The sequence below is a fragment of the Felis catus genome, chromosome A1 (assembly GCF_018350175.1).
Source record: "Felis catus isolate Fca126 chromosome A1, F.catus_Fca126_mat1.0, whole genome shotgun sequence".
In the NCBI taxonomy this organism is placed as follows: Eukaryota; Metazoa; Chordata; class Mammalia; order Carnivora; family Felidae; genus Felis; species Felis catus.
Genome location: NC_058368.1, coordinates 12,033,806 through 12,058,728, shown reverse-complemented (window position 1 = coordinate 12,058,728; position 24,923 = coordinate 12,033,806). Strand labels below are relative to the sequence as shown.

Sequence of the window (24,923 nt, the reverse complement as noted above, 5' to 3'; positions counted from 1 at the left end):
TGATTTGTCTCCCTCCCTGTTTTTCTATTATTTTTGCCTCCCTTCCTTTATGTTCATCTGTTTTGTATCTTAAATTCCACATATGAGTGAAGTCATGTGATATTTGTCTTTCTCTGACTGACTTATTTCCCTTAGCGTAATACACTCTAGTTCCATCCACATCGTTGCAAATGGCAAGATTTCATTCTTTTTGGTTGCCGAGTCCTCCTCTAAAACTCAGGGGCTTAAAACAGCAATATTTTGCTGTTTCTCCTGTGTTTGGAGGTTAGCTGACCCACCCGATAGTTCTGATGATCTCCGCTGAATGTGCTCACATAACTGGATCTCTGCCACACCTGGATTGATCCAGGCTGTGCCCCACATGCCTCTCCTAGGACCAACAGGCCACTGAGGAAAATTCTTCTCATGGCAATGCTGAGGCGGAAGAATGTAAGCGGAGCCACGCAGAGCCTCCTAAGGTTGAGGCTGGGAACGGGGACATTGTCACTTCACTTCTGCCCCATTCTATTATCCGAAGCTAGTCAATGGGCCAAACCCAAAGTCAGAGATGATGAAATATATTAGTGGGACGAGCCGCAAGGGCACCAGGCACAGAGTGTGGGTACAAGGAAAAGCAAAGTATTGGGGTGAATTATGCAACCTAACTCAACAAGCAACCACACCATGTGTCGAAGCCCTTTTCATTCGCTCCCCTCCCCAAAACCCACTCATTTCCCTTATGCTTCCTTCTGTGCCCCTTTCTGCAATAGATTGAATGCGTGTTTCAACACGTTTCCTATGTTGAAACCTAATCCCTGATGTGATAGTATTTGGGGATGGGGCATTGGAGAGGTCATGAGGGTGGAGCCCTAATGGGATTAGCACCCTTATAAAAAGACCCCACAGCGTTCTCTCACCCCTTCGGCCACGTGAGGACCCAGCCAGAAGACAGACACAGGAAGTGCATTCTCACCAGACGCTGAATCTGGCAGCCCTCTGAACTTGGACTTCACAGCCTCTAGAACTGTGAGGAATAAATAAATGTTGTATCTAGCGCGCCCCCGGGGGGGGGGGGGGTAATTATGTCAGAGCATAAAGGGACTAGCACGCTCCCCACCACCTCTCTTGACATTTTCACCCCATTGTTCACAACGGGGTGAGAGTGGAAATCCTCGGCGAAAAGGAGATGGGTGTGGGGTACAATCAGCAGTCAGCAGAGTGTTATATCAGACTTGCCTCAGAGGCTCCAGCAGCACTGGGGTCAGCCTCCTCAGATGTGCAGAGGACAAGGGTCACCTCAGTGCTCAGTTCACTCCAGACTTGGAACTGCTCTGGTTTTTCTGGTGTGGGCACAATAGAACCTGCCAGAGGTCTCGGGAATTTCACGTGACTGTACCTAACGGCAAAGGGCCACTGGAGGCTTTTCAAAACCTAGTCCTTGTTTCTCTTAAGGCACTTAGGCTGCCGTCCCAGGGCTGAGAGGCATTCCGGAAGCTTTGGATTACATTCACCCTCCATTCCTTTCTCACTGTGCACTTGAGCTGAGAAGAACGCTCAGGAGAAAGATGTCTGTTGCTCGTTTTGCGGGTTTTACTCTCCTAAAAACAAACTGAGAACGGAATGCAAGCTGCCTGCCACTTGTTTACTTGCGAACTTACAAAGGCTTGTTTTCTAAGGAATACATTAGTTGTGCGTGTCTGTGTTTTCAGCGGACATGGTGAAAATTCACTGAGGCAGACCCTGAGAGAGGGCCGCATGCTTCATTTGGCATCTCAGGTGCAAGATCCTGAATTCCCAGTGGGCCCCACCCATCAGCTGGCTTGACCAGCCTAGTTCAAGTCACTCCTTTCCCCTTCATTATGATCAGCTTTTCTTAACATAACCTCGTGTCCACAGCTACCCAAGGGAACAAGGTCCCTTGGGACCTGGTCACAAGCCCCAAACACAGGCTTGCCTCCAACCAGCAACTCAGTGGCAGGTGGATGTATACCCTGGGGAACCATCTGGAATTTTTTCTGTCCCACTTCCTTTTGGAGTCAAGGGGTGGCCTCTGATGCCAACTGCTTGGAACTGCATCTGAATGGAGGTTGGCTGGCTGAGTAAAGGGAGAAGAGACAGTGAGTCTGTCCTGAAGAAGCTCCCCATGGGGGACCAGACCCGGATGCTAAGCCCAGCTCCTTCTGTGACAGGCGGTGAGACCTTGAATAGGTCACTTACCCTCTCTGAGCCTCTGTCTCTTCATTATCATGTGCATTTCCAATCAAGGAAAAAGTCCTCAACACTCATTTTTCACGTGGTTGGGCAGGTGAGCAGTGTCTTAGGACGTCAACCACGCAAAGGCCTTCACTCTGTGGAGTTTAACACAGCTCTGAGGAGCAGTGCTGTGCTTTAGTGCCTCCAAAATCAGGAGCTCTCGACACCTACTTGTACTTATCAGAATTCCTTTTATTCTTTTGTGGAGAAAGCAAGACAAAGTCTATGAGTAGTCAAGAGATTCTGAAATAATCTTGTTGGCAAACACGTCAGTAAAATCTGTCACTAGTTTCTTCTCAAAGCTGGCACTATTGTGGGACATCTCATGGAGGCTCAAAAGAGGGAAGCATTGAGAAAGACTGGCAGGGTCCTCAGGGGGAGCTTTGTGTTCGTTAGATGGGCTTGCGCCATGAACAGCAAAACACGAGATGCTAAGTTAAGCTAGTAGCATTCTGTGTGCTCTGAAAACCAGCATGGTGCTATGAACTGAATTGTGTCTCTCCAAAATTCCTATGTTGACGTCTTAATCCCCAGCAGATGGTATGTGGAGGTGGGGGCTTTGGAAAGTTATAGGTTTAAATTATTTTGATGTTTATTTTTTTACTTTTTGAGAGGGAGAGACAGAGTGCGAGTGGGGGAAAGGGACAGAGAGAGAGGGAGACACAGAATCCAAAGCAGGGTCCAGGCTCCCAGCTGTCAGCACAGAGCCTGATGTGGGGCTCGAACCCATGAGATCATGTAAGATTATGACCTGAGCTGAAGTTGGATGCTCAACCAACCTAGCAACCCAGGTGCGCCTGGAAAGTGACAGGTTTAAATGAGTCATGAGGTGGGACCTTCACGATGGGATTATAAGAAGAGTCCCCAGAGTGCTTGCTTTTCTTTTTCTCCTTCTCCACCCTCCCACCCCCAGCCGGGTGGCCAGGACACAATGAAAAGTTCTACAAGCCAGGAAAAGAGACTTCGCTGGGGGAACTGAGTTGGTCAACACCTTAATCTTGGACTTTCCAGCCTCCAGAAGAGTAAGAAAATATTAAGTCACTCAGTCTAGAGTATTTTTATTATAACCACCCAAACTGACCAAGACAAACAGTATTATGTGGTAGCAGGGTACATGAGGACAGGAAAAGCTCCACTGAGGAAGGGGTTTTGAGCTGGTCTCTGGAAGATGAGATACAGCTGGGCATGCAGAGATATGAGAGAAGACATTCCAAGAAGATAAATGGAAAGCGCAAAGGTCCTGGGGCTTCGGGGATGATCCAGATGTTTTGGAAAAACAAAAAGCAGGCCGAGTGGCTGGAGCTTAGAGAGCAAGGGAAGAGTATTACAAGAAGTAAACAGGAGCTAGATCATGTAGGCCTAAAGGCAGAGCATTTCTGGAAAGATATTCAAGAAACTGTTCATAGTAGTTAGTTCTGGAGGGTAGGACTGGGGTCGGTCAGGACACACACACCTTTATTTTTTACCATCTACTTTCCTAACCATTTAAATTTTTATTTTGAGGATATATTAAATCTTTAATAAAGAAATGTTTATCCTGTATGCTCAAATATAAGGTGACCACAATATCAGACGATCTTGCTTTCTAAGAAAAATATCTTTAAAAAGTGTTTTGACCAACTCAAGCACATGACCTTTAAGGATATAGCAAAAATAGTCAAATGTCTGTTTAAAATATTAAGTGCATTACTTATACACATACTTTTTAAGATACTGCTTTTTCTAACCTCTTCTTCATAGAACAACTTTATTCAAACTTTTTTGTCTTGATCATCAGGGTTAGCATCTACCAGATTACTTTCAAGTCATATAAGAGAATTTTCCAAATAGATAATATTTACTTTACAGTATTTTGCAGGTAATGTATCCCAAATTTTAACTAGCCATTCACACTGTTAGGAGCGTTGTGTGTTTTGTTTTGTTTTGTTTGTCTCATAGGTGCATATAGTAGGCAAAATAATGCACACCCCCTAATAACGTCTACATCCTATTCCCAGAACTTGTGAATATGTTGGGTTACATGTCAAAGGGAAAATTAAGGTTGCTAGTCAGCTGACCTTAAAATAAGATTGTGTAATCTGTTCTTAGAGAATTTTCAGTCTCAGGAGGAAGGCAAGATTGCCTCTGTATGACCATACAGGATATTAACATACTGAAGTACCTTCAGATAGTTGTGAAATTGTTCTGTCCCCTTCCTTTCTAACTCAGCTGCTCAGCCTCTCCCTCCAGACACCCTACACATGCATGCACACACACATACACACACATGCACACACATACTCACACACCACCCCCCCCCCCCCCGGCCCCGGCCATGATCTAAAGGATTTCCCTTATGGCACAAAAAAGCACTTCTGGAATCATGCTCAGTCACTCATCCAGATTGATCTGTGTTGGTGTCCTAAGTATTTTTGAAATCACCCTTGGAAACACAAAAATAATTTGGAGTATAGAGTTCAAAGGGGGAATACAAATAATTACTGACTCATCTGCAAGTTGGGGCAAAGCTAGCCTCCCCCAGCTAATCTTCCAGTAAGTTACATTTGAAGCACTTCCTGAGTAAGATAAGGTCCCCTTCTTAGAGTGGAACAGCTCCTCAACTGCTCGAGGCTTCCAGGCGCACATGCATGTAACATCACACACACACACACACACACACACACACACACACACTTTCTTCTGGAAAGCCCTGGCTTAGGCCTGACAGACCTTCACTTCTAACGATTAGGCAACATGGTAAATACTCCACTGTATTATACTACATGTTCCTTCCCATCACGCAGAATTGATTTTCCCCCCACCTCTTCTGGTCCAAACCTATACCACAGTACACACTGTTGCTCCCTCTAGACTTTAGGGTGCACAGTGAGGTTGAAGATTGGATCTCATTCATCTCTGTATTTCCTGACTAGCTTAGTGCCTGGCACCAAGTAGGATGCACAAGATGGCTCTGAATTTGGGGACAGGTGGAAGGAGTAAAAGAACGAATTGCCAAAAGGTTAATCCTCTAGGATGCCAACAGTCACAGGGCGGAAAGAGGAGGGTCATCGAAAGGGACCAAGAAGAAATGGGGAGAGGAACAGGAGGATGAGGACATGGGATGACAGACAGACCAAGAGAGAGGAGCCAGGGACCAAGGCCTTTGGAGGAGCAAGCTGCAAGGGGGAGACGGTGTCCCACGTCCAACACAGCAGGGATGTCCTTCAGGTGGACGGCCGAAAATAGGACAAGGATCTGGCATTTAGGAAGTCACAATAGACCTCGGGAAGAGAAGTTTGGTGATTACTTGGGGAGGAGAGCAAGGATGTAGATTGCAATGAGAAGAAGAGAAAATGTGGGGCCAGACAGCATAGCCAGTGCGAGCAGCACCAGTCTTTCTAAACGTCTGGTGATAGAGGAGGGAAATCAGTCAACAGAAGGGAAGGAAATGTTAAGGAACACAATTTCTTCAAAGTAGGGGACACCTGAATGTGTGCTGTGGTGCTCATACACACAGCCCTGGACTGTGGCTTCTGGAAGACGGTCAGGACTGGGGTAGAGTCTGCCCCTGGGAACCACACAAACCTGGCCTGTGTTTGGGGGTTCAGAATCACAAATTCTGTCTTGTTGGTCCCCAGGTCAGACGAGCATGTTTCTGAGCTCCTGACCACCTGTTCCAGCACCCTTGTGTAAAAAGCAGAAGATGACATAACACAGGAGACCTCCTGCAGCCACACTGATGGGTCTCTCGTCAAGCGTTCCCCTTGATCAGGATGGTTATGAGACTTCCATGCTTCAGCTCTGCTTGTGTTTCTGCCCTGAGAGAACTGGAGCAATACTGCCTTCCTTCTGAATCATGCTTCATTTATGGTTGTGATAAAAGCGATTTTTCAATCCACCAGAGCAAAATACTTCTTTTTAAAAAATCTTTCTTTTTGGATCCTTTGGCTCTTTGGAACTTTAGAAGTTCCTGGTGAGCGTGTGCTCCATCTGGAGGCACGAAACACAGTGATAAACTTGTGACGGGGAGGCGCAGTGAGCGAGGCGTATACCATGTGCTCCGTCTTATGCTCCTTGGCTGATGAACCTCCTGCCTTTGAGGAAATACTTCAGTCAGTTTTCTCCAAACAGCCTAGAATTAGTCATTTCTTACCATTTAGGATGATATACTATTAAAGCAATCTCCTAAGTGATTACAGAAATTATTCAGATAGAACCTCTGTGATAACACTTTATAGGCATGTTACTTAGCAACTGAAGGATACACGCGTTCTGAAAAATTAAGATGGAAAAAGTAAGGATACATATTTCATTCAAAACTAGTTTTACAATGATCCATAAAAACAACCAGAAAATCACTATAATGAATCAGGTAATGACGTCAAGATCAACTTTAGTTATGTACTTAGACATCATGCCCAGGTTCTTAAACAAGCATTAGTAGCAAGATGAACATCAGTCTCATCTCTCATGGCACACCTGTCCATGGTGGGCCAGAGCCACAGCTCTTTGACGTATAATCAAAGGTGAAGTCTCCAGTCACCCCCCTGAGCCTTCCCAGCATCCTCATGTCAGACCCCTCTGTTCCTCAGTTCTGCTCTTTCTACTGTTAAACACCACCATCACTGCCTTCTACCACCACTGAGGTGGTGCCTCACCACTGCCTCACCGTAACGCACATGTTCCAGGTTCTGTGGGGTGGGGACCGGATAGCACCTTTGATTGGGGACCAAGGCTATGGTTGGCCCTGTTGCCCTGGGCCAACAGGGAAATAAGAGTACAAAGTGAGGCATACATATTATATTTGATAGATAAACAACTCAATGCCCATATTTCACTCATAGGAGACTAGGAATGTCATAAATGCAGGTATGTATATATGTTCGTGTCTGTGTGGATATAATAGATTAAAAACCCTCCCTGTGCTAAACATTGCACTAGATGCCTTTTACTCTGATCCTCTCAATGGCCCAGCAAAGCAAGCAACTACAACTATATTTAAAAATTTTTGCTTTGAAATAATTGTCGATTCACAGGAGGTACAGAGAAATGTACAGGGAAGTTCCAAATACCCTCCCCCCTTGCCCATTGTTAACATATTACACAACTTCACAGTATCAAAGTCAAGAAACTGATATTGGTACAATCCATAAGCCTCATTCAGGTTTCCCAGCTACACATCCACTGACCATACAGAAACCCAAAATTCCACTGTGGACCACCAGTTCGAGTAGGTCCTTATAGAGGTCAGAGTTAGAAGGAGTTGGACCCACCCAACAGTAGGGCCAAAGGAACGGTGGACCCATTTGGCAGCTGTATCTCTAACTCAAGATGTACTGTACAATGGACATAGGTAAGCAGAGAAAGTAGCAAAAGCTGTCCACTAGCTTCCTAATCTGTGAAGTGAAGGCTATTTTGGTAGGAAGAACCAAGTAGAAACCCCAGGAATTATCCTCTCCCCCCTAAGATTCTCTCTCAGTCAAGAGAGTAAAGCAGAAGCAAAGCATCTCCAGGGGATGACAAAGGCCAGTGTTACCATCAAAGACATGAGAGACAAAAGGATGGTGATTCTTACCACATCCCTAAGTACTCACACTTTTGGCTACAGCAAAGGTCAGATGGGTCATGAAGAATTATTATACATTATGGCAAACTTCAGATGAGGTAATGACAAACACATCTTAGGTCCACTTTGTATCTTTGCTGTCAGGGCCAATACTTACCTTTAGCCCACCCCTTAATCCCAGGACTCTATCTATCTATCTATCTATCTATCTATTTATCTATCCATTATCTATCTGTCTATCTATCTGTCACCTATCTAATATGCATGCATGTATGTAGTTTGGAGGGGTCATGATAATCTCAATAGCTCACAAAACATCATGCTGATCCGTTATACTGATGATAATTTGCTAATTGGTCTTCTGAGCAGGTCATATCAAACACCCTTTGTGTCTAATTAGGGCACCCACATGCCAGAGGTTGGAGACAGTGCCCATGAAAGTTTATGTGGACCTGCAATACTGAAGTTCCCAGGGATTCAGCGGAGTAGAGTGGAGTGTGTGGGGATTTCCCTTTAAAGTGAGAACCAAGTCACTTCCCCTTGTATCATGTACCACAAAGAAAGAAACATGGTACTTGGTGGCCCTCTTTTGCCTTTGAAGTAATATATACCATCCTGAGGTATGTGCTGCTATAGTTCACTTACCAAGGATCTCATAGGCTTCTAGTTTTGAGTGGTGCAGAAAATAAGACAGGGTTCTTCAGCGTGTTCAGGCTGTGGGGCAAGCTGTCCCTGCCACTTAGCTCTCATTATCAACAGACCCAAAGGAAGAAAGTGTTAATGGAGCCCATCAGCGTGGCTGGCAAACCTCAGTGCACTCCTCAGCTGACAACTATGCTCCATTCTTAAAAGCAGACCGTGGCTGGCTCCTGGCCTCTGGTAGAGGCTTTACACATCACCAAAGGATACCAAGTTGACTGTGCAAGCCGACTGTTCATCATGTATTGAGTATCCATCATGAATTGAACCCGCCAAACTACCAAATTGGACATGCACGGCAACATTCCATTACACATTGGAAGTGGCATACATGAGAGCAAGACCACGCAGGTCTGGAGAGTTCAGGCAAACTACCAACAGCTGGCTCTGGTTCCCGTGGCTCCTGTTCCCACTGCTTTACCACCTCTTCCTGAACCCACACCCATGGCCTCTGAGTGAGTTTACTATGTCCAGTTATCAGAAGAAGGTAAAGCACAGACCTTGTCTACAGATGAATCAGTGTGATATGCTGGCACCAGCCAGAATGGATGCCTACCTTACTACATCACACTCAGGGATGGTCCTGAAAGGCAGTGGTGAAGGAAATGATCCTGGGAGGCAGAACTTCAAGTGGAACATCTGGTCATCCACTTCCTGTGGAAGGAGAAATGGCGTGGGAGACAAATCTACAATGATTCATAAGCAATGGTAGTGGTGTGGTTGCTTGCTCAGGGACTTGGAGAATTGGTGACAAGTCTGGGGTAGAGATGTGTGGATGGATCTTACAGAGTGATTATAGGGCATGAAGATGTTTATGGCCCATGTACATGTCTTCCAGAGACATCGTGGCAGAGGACATTCTAGAAAGGTGAAAAAGAGTGCCAATTCTCTGCATGTCAGTCAGCTGCCCCAGGGCTTGCTCCATAGAAGCTGCATAACACAGTGTTCCTTTCCACAAGTCTTACCTGGCTACCACAAACCCTGGGTACCAAACTTGCTAAAAGCAGAGGCCAAACACTGAGCCCGCAGTACGGTGTCATCGCCTGGAGTAACCAGTCAGTGCCGTAGAGGGCTAGCATATGTCCTCACACAAAGAGACACGCACAAAGGGCATGGATTTGACCCCCCCTTGCTCAGCACTTCCACTAGCACCCCACTTTTAGATAGGCAGAGCACTTCATCCATTCTCTAATGTTCTCTATCTTGAAAGGTATAAATACTGTAGCCCAAGTATTTTTAAAAGAATTGCCTTTTGCCTCTATTTTTTAACAATTATTGCTACAAGACAAAATGCCCCCAAATGCATCGTCTCTATTATTATTTTCAAGGCTTTGCCAAATGAAGGTGTTCCAACATCAGACCTTCTGAATTCATTCCGTTCCAATACAGAATATAAGTTTTTAATAAAGTAAAAGTTCTATCAAGAAATTCTTCCTGCAACTTAATGTACTCCAAGGTGCAATTATAACAATTCAAAATTAAATTTTAAATTTAGTTTGTTCTAATATTGTTTAACTTTTTCTGCTTTTCCCTCGCCTTTTATAGAGATAATTTTAATGCTTTCCTCTTCACAAGCTCTTTTCTCAATTATTAAAATTCACCAAAAGCTTCAAATCTGAAGTTTTGACGTTTCCTCCTTTGAATGTACTAATTAAAAAAAAATCCCAACTGATTTTGAACAAAATACAACCAAAATTTGTCAGAATCTTTTATAGAAAGTTCAATGCCCTACGTTGATTTACAAAGTCCTTCTTTAAAGGCACGTGCGTACCTAAACTACAGCTCATAGTCGGCCGCAAGGAGAGAAAGCATGTTCTACCATCTAAAATATGCTTTGTATTCATCAAATTCATTATGTTTTGATAAATACAAAAAAATACTTCATCACAAAAATTTTGTCACTCAGTTATAACAACTGTGATAATGTGTAAATATTTGTAAATTTTGACAATTACAGTTTCTGTTTTGATCAGTAAAATATTGCAGCTTGGTTGGACAGAATTATAAATTATATGTGCATCACAATCAACCACAAGTACATTTATATTCCTTAAGCTTCCTAATTTACTAAAAAGCATTGTTTTTACAATACTTGGTCCCACCATCGTAAAAATCAAAATTTTATCTCTAACGTTAACCTTATTTCTGAATTTATAATAGCATTTACAATAATGTTCCCTTCAAAAGAACGAACTGCTGCAAGCTTCATTTTGATCCTATGAAGCGTTTGGAAAAAACGCAAACATTGTTGGAATTAAATGGCTTCCGGGGCACCTGGGTGGCGCAGTCGGTTAAGCGTCCGACTTCAGCCAGGTCACGATCTCGCGGTCCCTGAGTTCGAGCCCCGCGTCAGGCTCTGGGCTGATGGCTCGGAGCCTGGAGCCTGTTTCCGATTCTGTGTCTCCCTCTCTCTCTGCGCCTCCCCCGTTCATGCTCTGTCTCTCTCTGTCCCAAAAATAAATAAAAAACGTTGAAAAAAAAATTAAAAAAAAAATAAATAAATGGCTTCTATTAGAAGGCTCTCGTGCCATTAACACAAATCAGCCTTCACTATCGATGAAGTTCCTCTGGTAATGGCATGAAGACATTAGCAAATGTCTTTTCATATATGAGCAAAAAAATTGGGGATTCAAAATGAGCAAAATTAACCTAGAACAACCGTTTTTTGATCTAAACAAAAAGTCATCATTGCCAGAGTGATGTGTCAAAGCACCTTCTGCCACTGCGGGTATTAAATTGTCATCCTTAAGCACGGTCTTCTTAAAATAACGACTCCTTTGTGAAGCAGATGCTGATGCTTCTTCATGAGGTTTGTATTTTCTGGTTTTCACATGGTCAGTAATATCACGGTGGGCCTGGTGGTAGATGGGGAATTTGCCAAACATTTTAGGGCAAGTTATACATTCACCATCAACTTACTTAAGAAGCAGAATTTCATTACTTCGTTTTCCATTAAACACAGACTGCCATTTTTTAAGATTTTTGCTAGCAGGAGTGCTTAGCAAAAATAAATAGTTGTTGCCACGTAACCACGGAGTAAATGACAATGCAAGAGCAGTCAGCCTACTTCCTACGTTCCCCGCCGCAAGACAGCTCAACCTCTTCTTCCCACATACGTTTTTGTAAACCTATCCCGTAATTTCCCACGCTTCCCAATGGCCATGCTGACTGACCATCTGGTGGCTTCGTGCGTCTTGCAGGCCAGAGGACTGTGCAAGTGCCCAGTGCAACAAGTGCCCGATGAGGACAGCAGCACTGAATGAAGGTCCCGCCTCCATCTGCAACTGGACAGAGCTAGATGTCCCTGGCCAACTGTATCCGAGCAAACTTTGTTTCATGGACAAACACCCGGTGTGCTGTCCTTGAAAGAGAGCTGCTAGTTAGATTGCATCAGGAAACGGTTGGTGCTAGTCACCTTTCAGATTAACCACTTGTTCAAGTGCAAATTGCGCTCACTGCATGCACGCGTCACAGACTTCCAGATGAGCGTATGGCAGGAGCTGGAACCACAGAGTCTTCAACAGATGTTGGCACATATTCCAGGCATACCTTGTTTTATTGTGCTCCGCTGTATTGTGCTTCACAGAGAGGAGTTTTTTATAAATCAAACGTTCGTGACAACCCTGCCTCGAGAAAGTCTATCGGTGCCATTTGTCCGACAGCATTTGCTCACTTCCTGTCTCTGTGTCACATTTTGGTAATTCTCACGATACATTGTCATTACATTTGTTATGGTGAGCTGTGTTTCCTGTGATCAAGATCGGTGATCACCGATGTTACTACGGTAATTATTTTGGGGCGCCACGACCTACCGCCGTATAAGATGGCAAACTTAACTGATAAATGTTGTGTATGTTCTGACTGTTTCACCAACAAGCCACTCCTCCATTTCTCTCCGTCTCCTCAGGCCTTCTTATACCCTAAAACATAACAATGTTGATACGAGGCCAATAAATAACCCCACAACAGCTGCAAAGTGTTCAGGTGAAAGGAAGAGTCAATTGATGGGGCAAACTTCATTGTTGTCTTCTTTTAAGAAATTGCCACAGCCACCTGGGACACCCTGATCAGTCAGCAGACCAATATCAAGGCAAGACCCTCCTCCAGCACAAAGATTATGACTCACTGAAAACTCAGATGATGGTTAGCATTTCTTAGCAATAAAGTATGTTTTAATTAAGGTACGTATATTGTGGGGTTTTTTAGACATAATGCTATTGCACACATAATAGACTACGGTATAGTGTAAACATAACTTTCGTATTATACACCAGGAAACTACAATTTTCATTTGCTGCTCGGAGTCACTAATCTGTTACTGTTTTCACCCCTAGTTGTTTTTGTCTTTCCCTGACATGGATTCTTTTTTTAAAAGCAAAAAGGTTTTGAGGTAATGGGGGACAAAAGACCCAAATTCAGAATATGAATGCAACATTAGTGAATTCCGGGACATCTGCCAACGGACCAGCAGGCAGAACCAGCATTTTATCCCTGTTAAAAGACCTGCTAATCTACAAAGTGATTTTTGTGATGAGCCTCTGGGGCAGCCAGGAGTTGGTCCTCTCCGTTTAAAGGTTATTTGGCGACCAGACACCCTGCCCACTCAATAGTTAGGAAAAGGTATGAAGAGAAAATGATTTGGAGGACTAGAAAAAAAGCATTTTTTAACTTGTCTAAAGTAAAAAATTAAATCGCTTCTTTCTCTGAATGTTATTTTCCAAGATAAGAAGGCTTGTCTGAAGGTGCTGTTGTGCCAAAAACCCAGTGCCAAGGATGAAGTTTTGTTACACATGTAAGAAAAATGTGCATAAAGGTTAGCCATCCAGAAATGTGGCTTAAAATACTCACAATCATGGGCTATTAGAACTGGGGCAGATTTTGGAAGTCCTCTCATTCATTCCCTTCACTGTACAGAGGAGGAAACTGAGTCCCAAAGAGGTCAGTAGTCGTCCAGTGTTACCAGATCTGGATCCAGGCCGTCCCTTTTCCCACACCAGTCAGCTAGTGATGATAACAGATCAAAAGCACATATTCAAATCACTCAGACAGCTTCACGAGTAGGAAGAGGCAGATACCCTCTTAAACACTAACGGACAATAACCTCCTTCAGAGCTTTTGGAGGAATCGAACATAAAGATACGAATCAACATTTGGAACATAATGAAAACGTGGAAATTTCCCTGAATATTGCCCAATATGAAAGCCACATAACAAAGCAACTGAGAATTTTTAATACATATCGCAAATCATGTAATTTTCGGCTAGTCCCTATCTTGATTTTTCCAGAATAAGCTCTGTGGACTCCAAATTACTGTCGTCATTTCTAGTGTTCACTATTGCTTTTAAAATCCCAGACAGAGGTTTTATTCACTGTGGGTTTCTTCTACCAAGCCTGACAGCCAAAACGGGGGCTTGGGAAGAGGGGCAGAGCAGATTTAACAGATTTCTTAAAAACATAGCCATTATATATAAGCTGTTTATTCCAAAAGGGACTTAAATTTTTGACGGATGGGTGAGCGGGTGTGTGGGTGCATGTGTGAGAGAGTAGGCGGAGGGGTGGAAGGGTGTGGGAGTTGTGGTTGTGGTGCGTGGGGATGGGGATACGTGTTCAAAAGTTGCTAAACAGTCCCGTAGCATCCTGCCTGAGAGCACAGTGCCTGGAGCCAGAATGTCTGAGTTTAAATCCCAGCTTCATAACTTGCTAGCTTAAGTACTTGCTTAGGTACTTAAGGCCTATTATGTGTCGCAGTTTCCTCGTCCGTAATACAGGCATAATAAGAGACCTTAGCTCAACCAGTTGCTGTAAGGATTAGATGAGTTAATGTACATACAGCCTGCAGAACATTCTGTGGCATACAGCAAACATGTAATTAAATGTTAACTGCTGCTATCCAGAGGTCACTCCTCTGGCAACCACAGTTTTCTGGGATAACACCCAACTAAGCCTTCTGCAGAACCGGGGCGCTACGGCCTGGCCGCTGAAGTCACAGACGGGTCTCAGCCGATTTCACGCTAAATTCTAACAAACCTATCTGCTCCCTTGTACAGGAAATGACAAGGCACAGGTAAGCGTCTTCCTCCCGATGCCGGCGGTCGACCCTTGAGGCAGCTCCACGGTCACTCGTGCGAACGATGTGCACCTACTGTCTCCACAGCATGGTGGGAAGGCCAGACCTACACCAGGAGCTCACCATCTGGTAGGGGAGACGAGCCACGCACAAACACTTCGGTGGCAACACAAGAGTTTGAGAATCGTGTGCAAGAGAAGCACCAGGTTGGGTGTGATCCAATTTCACCAGCCCCTTCTGGTGTGGGGGAGATCCAGGGGAACACCACAGACGGGGAGTTACAACTGCCCACGCACAGATAGGAGGGACCCTGCTCCCACCGAGATTCATTACCATCAGACTGCCAAAAATAAAAACAATGATTTTTAAAGCAAGGCTTAAATACACAAATCTCTGTGCAAAACCCAAATAATTACATAAACCCACAGACCATAAAACCCGGTATCATAGACAAGGCTACATTGATTCATCACTGGGTTCCTTTATGGCTGCCTCCCTGAGGGGCTGTGCTGGGCCTCCCGGAGCCCTGGAATTTCTTCCCACTGTTGGAGCTTCGAGGCCCTGGCTCCGTGGCTCACTAAGTCACTCTGCCCTGCCCTGGCTCTTCCAGAAGACCGCCGACGCCTGCCGTGGATGCATATTTTCTAAACTCTCGACTCGTCCTTTAATAACTCTTAATGTCAATTTATCCAGCACAGCCTGTGCAGCAATTTATGACTGAGTAGGAGGCAGAGCAAAGTTGAGCAAAGCAGGATGAGTCAGCTTTCCCAAGACTCGCTTCTATCAGCTGGGTCTGGATTGAGAGAGGGACTCCAGAAAGGCTTTCAAACTCACTTTGAAAGTGAGGACTTTCACCTAGCTGTCCTCACATGGTCCAGCCACTTTCTAGGGGGCATCAAGTCTGGCAGCAGGAGAGTTTGTGACGGTCGTTTTCCCATTGAATGGTTGGCGAGAGCTGTCCGGAGCCAGCCTCCACGGGGCCCCCCAAGGAGTGGCCCTGCCATTCTCAAAATCTCACCCTCCTTTCTAAGGGGCACCAGGCAACAGTCTTGCACTTGGAGCCAGAAAGACCATTTGTCAGTAGTCTGGGCCCAGAGGCTAACCTGAGACTGAGCTTAAAAACTGACTATGAATTGGCATGAGTGCGATGAAAAGGGCTCCAGACCCGTGGCTCTGGTGGGTCAGCATTTGTGCTCATGTATGTCCAGGAAGGCTACAGGACTTTCCACTGTCACCACTAAAGGGAAGACTTTGCAGATACCACTGGTCCCATGAACTTGGTCCTAAGACCTCTGAAAACATGACAGGAATGAAGGAAGCCCGTGTGGGGTGAGGCAGGCTGTCATTTCAAAGGAATTTGGGGTGTAAAGAGAAGAAGACTTGGGTATACCTTCGGAAGCTCGTTTGTTCCAGGAAGCCCCTTCAAAGGGCCATTGGGCATGTAAACATGAAACTGGGACCATAATTGGAGAATCAAGAGGCTTTTGAGACACTGCTGTGTCTGGAATGCTCTGTGTGATCATGAAAAGTATTGTCTGTATGTAAAGTACACTTTCTATTCTATGTATTTAGTTGCCTTTGGAGAGATTTTGTTTCATTTTTACCTTTTAACAATGGATGGAGGCGTTTTTGTGCAGGAAAACTGCTGTTTGTTCATGGGAGGATGTGTCTGTTTTTGTTGGATCAAGGCTGTCGGGGAATCTGGGCACGAGGGTCAGAAGCTGGAGGAGATGCTCTCAAGAGAGAGAAGATGAAAACCCCAGGTGCCAACAACGCAGCTCCGGAGGCCTGGAAGAGGCTCTGTGCTCCGTATTTGGGTCTGACCGGTCCTGCATCCCGGGAATGGCAGCTCTGAGGGCCTCAGAGACAGCCCCTTGGGGAAGACATGGATATGCTGACCAGGGACATCATCGCGATGGCTGGCCAAGAGTTGTGGAAGATTCCTGAGCTGTATGCATCAACCAGAGAAGCCAGAGCATTGCGAGACAACACCCTGGGCAAAGACATTGGCATTCTCATCAGGAACACATTGTACAGGGCTGTGGACAGTGACCTCAGGAGCCTGAGAGGGAGAAAAAGAACCTGAGAGGTGATTTCTGAGCAAATTCTGGAATGCCAGCTTGGAGCACTCAGAAATCATTGGCACATTCTTTAGGGATGTGAAGTTCCTGCTGGCAAGATGAAGGCCGAAGATTAACATATGTGCTCCCAGGCTGGCGAGACTTTCATCAACCCTCTTCTCTGTGATAAGACACAACTTATTTAGAAAACCGTTCTATTCCCAGTTCTACTACTAATGCCACACGGCTTTGGTTAAGCTGCCTTAGTTGCTTGAGGTTTGTCTTCTTAGTTATCCCCGGATGATGTTTGCCCACTTGCCCTAGAGCCTAAAGATGACATGGACTGGATTGCCTTCAGTTAAGAAGGATCTGCCAATGAGTTGCCCCTGGACACAGTCCAAACGGAGACACAGGAGCCCAAATGAGAGGTATAAGAGATCCATGCAAAAGGAAAATAAAGGTAGAAACAGTAACTGAAGCCCTCTTAGCTTGAATTCTCCCAGAGGCAGACCCTGCCACAGGATTTGAGCAGAAGTAGTTTATGTAGAAGTTACAAGCAATCACAGAGAAGTAGGGAAGTGAGGCAGAGAAAGTTGCTTATAAAATGTGCATGTTGAACCACCTGAAACAGTGGGCAGCCAGTTTATCCCACACAAAAAGGCTAAGAAACTGCAAAATACTTGTCTCAAAGCTGTTATACACCAACTCCTGTCTGTCATTGCTGAGGGCAGCTCCCAGGGTGGGGGCTGTTAATTCTCCAGGCCTTTGGTTTGCTGGGCAAGCAGGCAGCCTTCTGCACTTGCAAAATAAAATATACTCCAAAAACAAATAATCCAGTGAAGAAATGGGCAGAAAACATGAATAGGCACTTCTCTAAAGAAGGCATCCAGATGGCCAATAGGCACATGAAAAGATGCTCAACGTCGCTCCTCATCAGGGAAATACAAATCAAAACCACACTCAGATATCACCTCACGCCAGAGTGGCTAAAATGAACAAAACAGGAGACTATAGATGCTGAGGAGGACATGGAGAAACGGGAACCCTCTTGCACTGCTGGTGGGAATGCAAACTGGTGCAGCCGCTCTGGAAAAAAGTGTGGAGGTTCCTATGACCCAGCAGTAGCACTGCTAGGAATTTACCCAAGGGATACAGGAGTACTGATGCATAGGGGCACTTGTACCCCAATGTTTATAGCAGCACTCTCAACAATAGCCAAATTATGGAAAGAGCCTAAATGTCCATCAATTGATGAATGGATAAAGAAATTGTGGCTTATATACACAATGGAGTACTACGTGGCAATGAGAAAGAATGAAATATGGCCTTTTGTAGCAACATGGATGGAACTGGAGAGGGTTATGCTAAGTGAAATAAGTCATTCAGAGAAAGACAGATACCATATGTTTTCACTCTTATGTGGCTCCTGAGAAACTTAACAGAAGACCATGGGGGAGGGGAAGGAAAAAAAAAAAAAGAGGTTAGAGAAGGAGGGAGCCAAAACATAAGAGACTCTTAAAAACTGAGAACAAACTGAGGGTTGATGGGGGGTGGGAGGGAGGGGAGAGTGGGTGATGGGTATTGAGGAGGGCACCTTTTGGGATGAGCACTGGGTGTTGTATGGAAACCAATTTGACAATAAATTTCATATTTTAAAAAAAAGATTGTAAAAAAGTAAAAACAAATAAAATAAAATAATAGAATAAAATAAAATAAAATAAAATAAAATAAAATAAAATAAAATAAAATATAAAAAGCTCTGTGGTGCCAAGCAGATACTGAGAGTTAAAAGTCATCCTGCAGAACACTACCAAAATGGCAAGGTCCAGATACGTGAGCAAGGCTCTGACAGTCTGTGGTACCACTTGGCCTTGCACCACTGAGATCCAGTCATACTGCTTCTTAAGTTCACGCTGTCTGGTCAATGTTTCTTCAAGGTGGTGACTGGTCACAACTTCCTAAAGAAACAGCTTACAACAGGAAGCGATAGCTCCTTCTGCTACAGTTGGTTCCAAGGCTGCAACTGATATTTAATCATCTCCATGTCTAGAATCCATTCTAGATTCTCCTCATCTTCAGGCAGCTCACTGGTCTAAGTTGCTCACCCAGCCAGTGTGCCCAGTTACGTTGTTTACCTAACAAGGTAACCCAGCTCTTTCTTTCTAGTATATCTAAGTCCTTGGCCATCATGCTTTTATCAGGCTATGGCTGCTTCAATTGCCTATTTATAATTATTATTTGGCAAAGAAAATACCAAAAAACAACCCAGGGATTTCCAGACATACCTTTCCTGCTCCTGTTATGGAGCAGCAACTGTCTTCAAGATAACCAGGGTCACTACCCCTGTCAATATGGCAATTTCTTTCTTTGCCTACTGGTCTATTTACATGAGGAACCCAAAGTGAACAAGTAGCAGCCATAACCTTAGATTTAGTAGACCCTTTATTGCATCCACTGGAAGAACATCCCCCTCCCCCCCTTGGACCAGGACCTCTAATCCATCTGAGCCTATGGTTACAGGGGCTGGAAGCACAAATTCCCCCAAGTGGGTTGCTGAAAGTAATGGTGAAAAGGGCCACTCCTACTTAACCACTGGGTTCTTAGACCCATCTCATCTAAGTATGAGAAAAATATCACAGTCATTAGCTTAATGTTTTTATTCTATCTTGAAGGACAGGGTATCAACCTCTCTGGTGCCAACTCCAAGCTAGCAACGGATCTGCACATTTAAGAGACCCCCCCAGTGTTCTGTTAGGCCAGTCACTACTGAATGGTGTGAAGCACAATAGAACCAGTGGGTCTCAAGGCCATGTGCCCATTTTCACTTTCCTTCACTGGTCCGAAGTGATAGAATAAATCAGAAAGACTGAGAACCAGTGGTTCTGGCAGTAGCACTAAAGGCAAGAAAGGAAAACACATACCTGGAATATGTAATAATTCCAGTAGGGATGACTCAGTATTCCTTCCAGGATGGAAGAGTTCTAATGCAATGAACCTGCAGTTGTTGGCTGGTTGGTCTCCTTATAGGTGATTCCATATCAGCCTCAGCTGTTGACAGCTCTGTCATTCAGCAGTGACAGTAGGGGGATCAACCTTGTGATGATGTCCATGCTCTTGGACCTATGCACAAACTCAGTTTTCACCCCCATGAATACTATGTTCACAGCACCATAATGCAAGAATGGAAGTGACCAAGGAGAGATGCTGGTTTATTTCCACTGGATGAATCATCCTGTGCACTCAGTTGTTCTGGGCTTCCTGTATGGAGGATGCTTCTTGAATTGGTCATTGAGGTGAACACAAAGGTCCTCACACTCCCTTAGAAGTATCCACACTTCTCTAGACCTCTTTGTCTCTGAGCTTCCAATCGTTCTTATCCCAAGCCCTAACCAAAAAGCTAAATCATTCACCACTGCTGATTGATCCAAGTATGTACTTACCTCAAACTACTGCACCCCCCCCCCCCCTTATAAAGTTGAATGCCAGGTGTGATGTTCTAAGCTCTGCTCGCTGGGAAGATTTCCTCATTCCCCTGCCACTGTCTTTCAGAGGCATCTGTGAGTGGAGCTGTAATACAGCAGCATATCAAAAGTAACCACATATCGAGCTGACCCACTTATGAACAAGACCCAAGATTTTTCTCTGTTGATCATCTGGTCATAGGGAAGCATCACTAAATTCATAGGGGAGGCATTGGCGCAAGAGAGATAGGTGCACAAGAAACTGGACCATTCATTCTGAAAACTTATTTGTGTTTTCCAGATGTACTCAGATCCCACATGTAATATTCCCATGGTATGATGAATTGAATCAAGCCTGATTTGGCAAGTCCAAAAATACCCAGGACATGATGGAAATCTCCAATCACTTGCTGTCCTTTCCCATGTTAAATGTTCAGGCCCTACCAAGGCCCAGTAGCATACCAAGAGCTACTTTTCAAACAGTGAATAGCTCTCTGCTGCAGATGGCATGGTCTCACTTTAGAAGCCAAGGATTCTGTTCTTCAACTCTCCTATCAGAGCTTGCCAGAAACACTGTAGAACATTCTGGTCTACCATAGCAACACTATAAAGCATCATATATGTTTCCAGACAACTGGAGCTCACAAATTTTACCAGTATTCCAGGGTCTTGGAATTTTTTGAGGTTTATTTCCCACCTTATGATGCACATGTGTCCTAACAGAACACCCAAAGTATTTGCCATCTACTCTTCCAGATCTAAATCAACATAATATTGGCAAAATAGTGGACAGATCTGATGCTCTGAAGAATGTTTAGATAATCAAGGCACCTTTGGACCGTATTATAATAAATAATGTAAGATACAGGTCTGCGGCATGACCATGAATGTACATTGTTATCTATTCCAAGTAAATGCAAACTGCTTCAGCATCTCCTCTTGCTATGAATTGAAAAACATGCATTTCCCATACCAGTAGCTACATACTAAGTGCCAGAAGCTGCGCTGGTTTTTTCAAGTAAAGATACAACATACACACAACAACTATGATTGGAGATACCACTTGATTAAATTTACTGCAGTCCATTGTCAGAGAGAGATGAATTAAACAAAGAGATGATCTGGACAACCATCCCTATACATCTCTAAGGATGGCACTAATTTCTGCCAAGTCAGCAGGATGAGATTTTGCTTCTGAGTCATTATCTGGGCTGCAGATGGGGATATTGGGAAGGTGTGGCAATCTCAGACTTCTACACTTGGCCTTTCCTATGGGTCAGAGAACCACAGATAAGAGAGAAATTTGAAGGCTCTGTTTGCTAATATAACCATTTAGAAGACTCAGGAACCAGAGAAATGACCAGTTAGGCAGTGAACTCTAGACCAGCTAGACATGGACTTGGACCAGGACTCCATTTATCACCAGATATCCAAATGCCTCAAATCTAACACCTAATATAATGACAGATTGGATCTCCTAGTGTTGTGAGTTATATTACATAGAAAATGGAACCTGAGAAATATACGTGTGTATAAAAAGCATATCAGGGAGTTATTTTGGAGACAATACCCATTGGGAATGAGGATGCAGACTTGGGTAGGGGAAGAAGTTAGACGGTAATTCAGTTGCAAGAGACCCCATCTGATGCTGTGGAGGGCTCTGAAGCTGGGATAGCCTTTCATAGATATCTCAAATTAAGGCCAGGTGGCCTAGCCTTTGACCCAGCACTTGGACCAGTCATTAAATGCGCGCTTTTCCCAAGGAGGGGCTTAGCTATCAGCCATCATGCCTAGCAGCTATGAAGATGACCCCTTCTTCAGTCCTGAAGGAAGTTCTGGGACACACGCTACAGCATCCACTTTTGTCCAATCCTTGCACTGCTTGGGTACATTTGATTTGTGTAGTCAGTTTACCCCTTCCAGGAATATCTCCTTTAGGAGTCTGAATGTAATAGCACAAACTATTGCCCCGGCTGCTGCAGCTGATCTCGGGCTCCAAATGATATTCATCTTCTCCTTCTTCTACCAATCATGCTACATTTCCCTCACTGGATGCTAGTATGTCTGCTCTTCTCATGACTTACCTGATGGAGTGAACCAGAACCTGTCTGAATCCCTGATCACCAAGCCTTCTCAGGTAATGGCAGCTGCCTTCATTCACTTACTATCAAAATTGGGCAAGGTCTGCCAAGCCTATAGCTCCGCTTGGACCTGCTGTAGAATCCTTTCTGCTCCGGACCCCACTCAAAGCTGAAAACTTTCCATGTCCTTCAGCAAATGGGCCCAAGCATTATGTCCAAGTATGGAATGTGCTGTCTCCAAAAACCCAAAAGGCCAATCCAACACTGTGCTACATTTTTACTAGGAGAGGGAGCAAACAGAGATAATGTGTTCTTTATTTTGGAAAGAGATCCCAACAGGCCTCAGGCCACACAGCCTTTAAAGCTACATTGGCAAGGTGGCCCTCTGATTGGGTTTATCTCTCACCATCTGGAGGGCATGTGTCCTAACAAGGGCTCCAACATACTTGCCACTTCTTGGTCATCAGTTCAATTAACATAATGTCATCAGTCTAGTAGAACAAAATAATGTTTTACAGAATTTCCAGATGGTCTGGGGCCTCTTTGACTATAATAAGGCAGAGGCCATGAGTTAACATAAAAGCTAGAGAAATACTAAATGTATACTGTTGTTTGTCCCACATGAACCCAGACTGCTTCTAGCACTCTTTCCTAATAGGAATAGAAAACAACACATTTGCCAGGCAAATGGCCATATGCCATGAGCCAGAGGCCATATTAATCTACTCTAGTAATGATACCAGCAGGGCAGCTGCAATTAGATCTTCTCCATCACTGAATTGATACGAATCCACTCCTAGGATCCATGTGGTTCTATAGGAGGCAAACTAGCGAACTAAATGTGCATGTGAAAGGCACAACAACCCATGCATCCCATAAATCTTTAAGAATGGCACTGATCTGTACCATTTTCCCCAGGATACAATATGATTTTTGTTTTACTACCTTTGAGGCAAGGATGCAGATTCAGAGGTTTCCACATGCTCCTAAACTCAGATGTGGGAATTGTTCCAACTACCAGGTATGTCCAGTTCAAATATGTATTCAAGAATCAGAAAAATGACCACAAGGTAGGTCCTTGGGCCTAGTGGAACTACTGTGAAATAAATCCTGGCCAGGACTTCATTTACTATTTGGCCTCCATATGTCCCTGCTCTAACAAGGTGGCCATGATGATGCTTCAGTTGCTAGATTACTGGATTACAATTACTGGGATCCTACATCCAACAGTCCTTGAAATGCCCAGTTATTCCCCTTATCCCGGTGTATAATTACCCAAGTAAATGGCCAGAGGTTCCTTTGGAGAAGGACTGGGAAACTCATTACCATATACATTTACTGTAGTGTTGCAGGACTCTTCCTCCTGAGGATCTGCCTCTCCTTTGTGAATGGGTCATCATCCTGAAAACTGGTTCAGATGAGGAAATGGGGCAAAGAATTATGACTTTTTATTAAGGCAGGTGACTTCAGCCTCCTGATAACCTATACTTGATTTCTTTTACTTGCTTCAACGGAACAATACTCTTGTTGGAAGCCCACCTATCTTGCTCCAGGACACCATGTTCCATTACTCATTTCATGGCTCTCTACGCACCATAACCCCAAGGCAGAGATTTCACTCTTTTGCTCATAAAGAACATTGCGCCACCTGGAGTCTATTATTCAGGATTTTATAATCCCCATTGCTATCAAAGATCCCAGGTTTCTAACAGAATCACCCATCAGCCTGGCTGGCAGCTGTCACCAGTGTGTTCCTTACCTCTTTGGGTGTCCTCTATGCATTCCTGTGGACTACAGTGGGCTGGTAGGCTTTCTACCCTTGCATACTGTTCCAACTTTATCATGCCCATCAATAAATTCTTCATTCCCAAGTTTTGCTCTGCCACCCTTGATCCATTACCCTCAGATAGAATCCCTTGGCTCCTGCCAGTGCATGTTAGCTAAGACCTACAGCTCCTTCCATCAGTACCTTTCCTCCCTAAACAGAACCAATAGTTGTGCAGCCAGATTAGGATGCAACTGAGTATTTGGCCTGGTAGAGGGGTAGGAATAGATCCCGAGGGAGGTACATGGTGTATCGTAAGACAGAGGCCTTTTCATTTTCTTTAAGTAAAAGCTGGGGGGGTGGGGGGGGTGGGATGATAGTCTTTAACAGAGAGGAGTGGAGTACTTCTGTAGGACCAGTAGGTTCAGAGATATCTAGGGGTTGAAGAATCTGAAGTGCATCAACCCAGATGTCCTCTTCCAAGTTTGAGGGTCTCACTCTTTCCTAACCTGGACCTTGACCCTGATGTGCCAGAATTGCCGGATTCCAAATTCAACTTTCTATACAGTTCCAAAACCCTTATAATTAATGCCTGGGCCTGATATATAGCTTTTTCTTATCTCCTGCAACTGGAAGATAAGAGTATCTCTATCTGCTGTAAGAAAGCTGTCTAGCTTTGCCACAACACATTAAACCAGTGATTAGCTTCCCTCAGCCTTTGATTGTCTTTCTTTAATTGATAGCACCTAATAAAAGTTACCCAATTTCATTGGCTTTATAGTCACTACTTCCCCAGGACCTCTCAAATGCCCACGATGCTGCTCCCACCAGTGCATTCCCTTCTATCAACATTCCAGTATCCTATCCCAATTTGCAAGTGAAAGTTTCAACAATTCTCCCGTGACAACCTGCCAGGAACTCTCCAAGCGCTTTAACACCAGTGATGGGCCCCTCACTGCCAGCCACCCTGTAGGTAATCCAGCTCTAAAGTCTCACTTCTAGTTCTAATTGT

General features: G+C 44.4%; 1 long non-coding RNA gene across 2 annotated transcripts in view; it reads right to left on the bottom strand.

Annotated features, from left to right (window-relative positions):
- Positions 1-4,559: 4,559 nt before the first annotated feature.
- LOC109497366 overlaps positions 4,560-24,923 on the bottom strand; it is a 32,550-nt gene continuing 12,186 nt past the window's right edge. Inside the window, exons 2-4 of one of the 2 annotated variants that reach the window (XR_002153514.1) lie at positions 13,325-13,477; positions 9,033-9,130; positions 4,560-6,305 (exon numbers count right to left, since the gene is read on the bottom strand). This is a non-coding gene — a long non-coding RNA (uncharacterized LOC109497366). The remainder of the gene's footprint in view (positions 6,306-9,032; positions 9,131-13,324; positions 13,478-24,923) is intronic. The other variant, XR_002740616.1, reaches the window with a different exon arrangement.